The sequence below is a fragment of the Pygoscelis adeliae genome, unplaced genomic scaffold (genome assembly GCF_000699105.1).
Source record: "Pygoscelis adeliae isolate BGI_AS28 unplaced genomic scaffold, ASM69910v1 Scaffold117, whole genome shotgun sequence".
In the NCBI taxonomy this organism is placed as follows: Eukaryota; Metazoa; Chordata; class Aves; order Sphenisciformes; family Spheniscidae; genus Pygoscelis; species Pygoscelis adeliae.
The window spans coordinates 5,170,582-5,177,582 of record NW_008825270.1 but is presented as its reverse complement, the minus strand read 5'-3'; the positions used below and the strand labels follow the sequence as shown (position 1 = coordinate 5,177,582).

The 7,001-nt window shown below is 42.3% G+C and overlaps 1 protein-coding gene across 1 annotated transcript in view; it reads right to left on the bottom strand.

The window, feature by feature from the left end:
- The window catches only part of LRP4 (low density lipoprotein receptor-related protein 4), a 45,972-nt gene that overhangs the window by 32,572 nt on the left and 6,399 nt on the right, over nucleotides 1-7,001 (bottom strand). The gene's annotated exons all lie outside the window — the stretch shown is intronic.

Sequence of the window (7,001 nt, the reverse complement as noted above, 5' to 3'; positions counted from 1 at the left end):
ACCTTCTGCAGGAGCTCTCCTTTAAATGAGAAAGAAAAAACACAAACCCACTTAAGACAAAAAAAACCTAATGAACGGCTGATGTCTCATAGAGCAGAGGAACTGCCAATGGGATCAGGGCAGGGATCCACGTAAACTCGTAACCTGAATCTAATAATGGTCAGAAACAGATGCTTCAAAAGGAAATGCAAGAGATTCTGGAAGCAGCTTTCACACGGGGGCAGTCTCTTCCTAACCCCCTCTTCCCAGCTCTGCCCTCCCAATCCACGATCCCTTCTCCCCATGAAAAAGCAAACTGCCTACACAGAAACTTTCCTGTGTTTCCTCCTATTCGTTCTAAACACATCAGGCTTCAGTTCCACTGTACAGCCCTTTGCTCTACGATTGTTATTATTCAGCCCTTCTGTTGGTCATTTATTACTTCATATTTTGATGAGTTTTATTCCTACGGAGTTAAAGCTGAGGGCATACCATTAGCCCAGAGTTAATGTTTAGTACTGTTGTAAATATATCCAAAGTGTTTGTAAATTTGAAGTTAAGAGGAAATTCAAAAGTTAAGAGGTCACACTTAGGACATTCAAACAACCTCCACTATATTTTGTTCTGACATCATGGAGCAGCTATACAATTTGGTAAGTGTATTCCTTTAACTTATTTTAAAATAACTCATTTTAAAAGCCACGCTTCCATGATCAGAAGAGTACATGGTAGTACAAATGAAGCAGTAGGAACTCCTTTCACTGCCAGAGATGGAGCAAGAACTCTCTGGACAAGCTAGATTAGCATCTAGAAGACTGGAAACAGAACCCCTATATTCTCTTCCCAGCTTGATATTGATGCTTGCATGACCATGGGACAGTTCTGTCTCTTTAGCCCCACTTCCCCAACCTGTAAAATGAAGGATATTTATTACTTCCTAAGAAAGCTGCAAGTCCTTCATAGGCACTGCTTCCACTGATGAGAAAGTAATCACAGATTGCACTAACATGCTTTCACCACTACTCGTAGCAGGATTAGGTAATGCAACAGTAAACACAGTTAAGTCTCATCCCCCCTTCCCTGCTCAATTCCAGCTTGATCTCTCCATATCTGTGCAAAGAAACAATATTTTCCTAAAAGAGATGAGCAAAGGCAAGTCCTAGGATGGAGCTGAAGACAGACAAATGCTCAGACAGACAGGGACTAACCCGCCTCCCCAGGCAGAGCAGAGAGGCAGGATGGGGAACAAGCCCAAGGAAGGGGAGCCGGTGGGAAGAGCTAGCCTGGGCAGTGACAGCCCAAGAGAGCACATCTGTCATCTGACAGTGAGCAACACAAAAAGGCCTTTGAACTTCCAACGATTTCCCTGAGCTCATCCCTCTGCATGGTCACACTGGACATCATCCAAGGTTTCAGCAAAGCTAGGTCTATCATAAGCCTGCTACTCCTCCCCCTCTCCCAACTCCTATTACACAGGGTGCTCTTTTATGGCTGATCAGAAGGGGAAGGGGGAGGGAGGAGGAAAAGGGAAGTTTATAAGGTGAAACACAGACTGAATCACGTCCCACTGTCCTTTGAACACTTTATTCCTGTTGCCTGTGGTGAGCAGGTTGCTTTGTACCCAAGGACAGCGAGCGACTGATGTTCAGAGCTCTGGAGCTCAGCAGTTTGAACAATACCGCTTGTTTAATTAGACAAACTCTCGGTCATGTGAAGAATGAGAAGTTAATTTCAAAAATAAATACAAACTCAAAAAAAATTCATGCTACCTACATTAGAGACAACTGCAGCCTGACCCCCAGCTAAGTCCACGCTCATGCATGTGTATGAGCACATACATACACACAAACATAGATCTGTGCTGACATCTGTAGCACAGTGGGCAGTAAATCCAGAAACAAGAATAAAGGACGTTAGTCCACTCTCAGGAAGAAATAGGAGATACTGCATTTTACTAACTACATTTTGGAAAATCTAGTTCCAGAATAACGTAAAATGTTTCCAATCACACTGCTGAACTGTATTTAAGGATGTTGCTGGTCAAAAGAAAGAAAAGAAAAAAAAAATTTAAAAAGAGTATCGGCACTCAATCTTTCACAGCCCGTTGATCACAAGCACTCTGCCCGAGGGGGCACTGCACTAATTCTGATGCCTTTTAAAGGAAACACACATACTCCAAGCCCAATAAAATGAAAAAGTATGGTTGCAGATGGAACTGGTACCTTTTCAAGAGAAACTTGAACTCTTGTTAAAAGTTCCTAATTAGTAAACTTGAAGTTTAGAAGTGAAGCTTCACCTGAGCTCTTGCATCTGAGCTCAAGACTGGTGACTAAGTGAAGGGCAGAGGGAAGATGACTCTTTTAAAGTTTCCATTAATTTTAGTAAAAGACCTGTGAGATTTTTATCCTCACATCACCTCAAAAAATTTTGTTGTGGGACTCATAAGCAGGCTATACTGATAGCCCTATTCCTGGCAAGGAAGAGACCCTCTCCTGGGCTTGAATGAGTTGTAGCTCGGGAGGAACTGCCTACATTTCCCAATGAGATGGGAACAACAGACCACTTTCAGTAAGCTTTAAGGTAAAAGGATTAAATTCTTCTTCAGTCCCTTTAAATGAAAAAGTATTGTACAACAGTGCATGGAGCTAAGCAAGCAAGTCTATGTCCCATGGAGCTACACATTTACAAGCTGATTAGGTATGATACAGATCCAAAATTCAGAGCAAGAGGGCTCTAGTGGGGGATGGTTATGAGGGGGGCTGGCGTATCTTAGGAGAAACAGAACTATTTATCAATTCTCAGGCCAAGTTTACTCAGTTGTCCTTTCACCCTTGCAACAGGAAGTAACACCACGCTGGACTTCAAAGCGCATGCAGGAGGACAGAATGAAAACCATTCCTCCGCTTGCATGCGGCTTTCGTTAGGGACAGTCCAAAGTAGTCTCTGTTGGCACAAGGCAGGAAGGCAGCTGAGCTATTCTGTGCGTGTGTAGCAAGGGCTTCCAAGCCAGAGAGCTGACACCAGATAAAGTCTATGAAGCTGGCATGACAGCTGGGAGGTTGCTTATTGCTATTATTACTACAGCACTCTGGCTTGTAAACATGATCCAGAGCAGGAAGCAAACATGTCACGGAATAATTGGCTCCCATCACAGCAGGGCTTCAGATTTGCAAGAAGAACAGTTCCTGTCACAGCCAGGTAAGCAGAGGCAGGGCTCTCCCAAAAACGATGAGAAAATACCTATGAGAAGCAGACATTCCAAGGACACCAATACAAGTGGAAAATGTCTGGGGTGTGCAGAAAGGGTAACAGCTGAGGAAAAACTTAGTGCAACTGACTCAAAAAGTGGGAATTTGTTTTATAGTTTGTAACAGAACATTAAAAAAAAAAACAAAAAAAAAAAAACCAACAACCAACAAAAAGCCCAAAACACACCACATTTTAAGAATTTATCTCAAAACTGAAAATCTCTCCAAAAGGAAGAAACATTCCCTGTGTCTGCTCTTGTTTTTCATAGCTGCAACTCCTCTCACTCACGGCCAAGTAACTTGCCCCCCCCGCCCCGTGCATTTCAAGTTATCTGTCATTCTTTAACTGAAATGAAAGATTACCAGTTCAAGGTTAGAAAATTGCATTAATATTGAATTTAGTAAACTCCAATCAACTACTCAAGTATATGCAGTGCTATATAGACACAGATGCAAGATTGAATCTTGACTTGCTAAAGAAATTTTCACCTTTCCCCCACGCCGTGTTTCACTCTCTTGCTTTATTAGGAGCCCAGCAGTCCAATGTCTTCCCATTTTCCTCTCCCTTTCCCAAGGAAGTAGACAAAACTCTCTCAGGAACTCATTCTTGTTGTTGCATCAGCTTACAGTATACATATGAGCTGATACACTGAAGGAAAAGTAGACCATAAAACAAGCATGGTTGCAGCTTTATTTCTCTGGAAAGTTAGGACATTCACAGGAGAAAAAAGAAAATTCTGTAACTCTGTAAAACTAGCTTGCAGCAGACCAGTGGAAATGTGGGATTCCTTGCAATCACTCCTGTTCACTCTTCTGATCAGAGACATCTACTTGATGATATTATAATTTCTGTCTTTAAAACTCAGACCTGTACTTCCATACATTGCTGAAAAAGAATTCCGACAGCTCTAGCATCTCAGAATAGTCCATATAAGTGGTTGCACAGACTTAGGTTCATGAGTCAGAACAAACCACTGGGCTCACCCCAGCATGAAGACTAGCCCCATGGTTTTTGAGGCATCTCACGAATTTTTTTAACTAGGCCTTTAATTTATCTGGGGCTCGTAGGATGATTTCATCAGGACAACCCAAACCTACAGCTCAATATTTGTACTAAAAAGAAATTCACCAGTTTCAGACCTGGTATAAGTCAATAGAGAAAAAATAAATTAAGTTGAAAACAGAGAAGTTGTCCAAAATTTCACTCCAACCAGAACACTGCATGCATGTCACAGACAAACGGCCAGGGAAGGAAAGAAAATCTGTGAACTGACTGTTCTCATGTACTATGTGCAAGCATCAGTGCTGATTTGTGAGAAGCTTAAATTGATTGAAAGTTCAAGTTGCTGTTCCAAGGGGCTCACACCCCACCCCTGCTCTTGCACTCCTGCTGCCTTCTCTATGCTTGGCACAGTCAGCAAACAGATCAAATGGAAAGTTAACCCCACAAATGAGTACACCTTCACAAGGCTCCTGTATGCCAAGCAAAGAGAGGGGTTTAGCAAGGGATCTGCTCTAGCAAAAAGTTTCAGTGCCATAATACCTAAGCAAGATAGGAAATAGCACAGGCAACTACCACGAACCTACACTGTAGAGTCGATCTAGTTCTCACAAGCTAACAATAATATCACATAGCTGGACTTGTAATGAGCAGCTACTCGGAGCAAGATTCAGCAGGCTTAATGGAATAAGTGTTCTTAGGGCCCCTCCAATGCAACCTCGCATGTGTGTGCTGAAGCCATGCACTTAACATTTCTATAGAGTCCTTAGCCCCATTGCTTAACTTTTATTTTTGCTTTCTTCTTTCCACTAAATTGCACTCAGAGTACTTCTGGCTGTCAGATAAAAAAGTCCTCCTCTTCGTATTTATTCTACTACAATGCAATATTTAAAAAGGCAGTTCAGATTCTAGTCCTTCCCCTCGAGTCACTTTTCTACTCTGTATAAATGCAGCTCTTTATCTCCCCTCCCATCTTGTCAAATCTACTGTCCTTCTCTGTACATGCTAGCTTACCTCTCTCACTAAATTGCAGAGACCTACAACACAAGTCATATTCCGAATGAGATGTTTAAACATTCCCATCTTACATGTGCTGCTTTCTAGACAGCTCCCTTTACTTCAGTCTTATTTCTCCCTTTGCCTTGTCAGAAACTGTAAATTAAAGAAGGCGGAAGTCAAACCCAGTTCCTACATTCTCTGCCTCACTTGGTTGTCTGCCTCTACTTCATATACTTCCCAGCCTCCAGTGCCTGACAGTATCAGCAGATTGATCACAATTCACTACTACTCCCTAGTTTGCACAGCTTCCATTCAAATCCATATGGGCCAGATTTCCTTAATATATTAGGGATAGACCACAACCACAGCTTTACTGTGCAAGACTAAAAGGTTCCTCTTGCCCAGGCCACGGAGAGAGACACGATGCAACAGCAGACGCCAAGAGAAGAGTGTAAGCACATAGCATGCAAGTAAACGTTCTTCCTCAAAAGACAAAATCTGCCTCTATTTGTGATACAAGGACTTCCCAAACAAGAGATGGCATATTCATCTTTAACAGCCCTCAATAGATATTACATCCATAAACTCGTCAGATTGCTTTCTGAGAATGTTTGAAATTTCAGAATCAATGTTTTGTGGCAAGGAGATCCACAGCTTAAGTATATGTTGTATGAACAAGCAACTCTTGTTAGCTTTGAACCACCTCCTGCTAGTTCCTATGGAAGGTCTTATCCCTCCTGCCCCCAATCCTACCACGCCTGCTTAGCTTAAAAACCTTTGGTGCTGGATTTTGTTGAAGTACAAAGTAGACCTTATCAACAAGTATCTCTTGTCTAAATCATTACTGACTCTTTCAAGGCGTTCCAATAGATTTGTGAAGCATGACTTCCCCTTACAAACACCACCACCCACCCAAAAAACCAAAACAATGCACAAACACACACCCCCCCCAACCCCAACCCTCAACCCCCATCCTGCCCCCCCCACAAAAAACCACAAAAAAAAAAAAATCTTCCGCCGTGCTCAGTGAGAAGCCAGCAAAACCAGTTTAGTTATCGGATATGCCTTACCTCCCCAAGCCCCTTATTCCTGCTCAACTTCTCCTTTTTTCAGCCTGTGCATTTGAGTATAGCCTCCTCTCTCCTGTTCTTTGGAGATTTTAATACTATTTCTTCAGTTCCCAGATCCTCATGTCCTCTTTCTTGAGCATGGCAAGTTCTCAGATTCGCACTTTTCTTCACTGGATGTAAACATGTAGGTTTTCCTTCCACTTTCTTTGATTTCTCCAGTTAAGGTCACTTCCTTGCCCAATAACCCTTTCACTAAGCATCTTTAAACCAAACACTGATCACCTCAGTTTGCAGGTAACCTATTTTTCAAAACCCCATTTTTCACCCAAGGTCTTCCACGTTGCTCACTATTTGCAAAATTACAAGAAACAAGAAGTGAAAGGAAACAAATTTTCATAAAGCTGGGTTGAGATCTCCCACACTTCAGGAAGAAGAGATTCTCCAAAACAATGTGTCAAAGATGAGGAAAGCTCCTTTCCTTACAGCAGTCAACAGTGGAAACCAGGGAAGGCTAGAGAAACATCCAACAGAGGAAGATAAATTCCTCAATCATGTTCATTGACAGGAGCCTTAAATCTTCAGCTCTAGGGAAACTTTCAGGACAGGAGTTCCATGAAATTGGGCCTTTTTTTTCCACCCTTCAATTCTACCACGGTCTGTGGAATCCAAAGAGATGAGGTAAGAAAGCAACTTACTTGTGGCTCC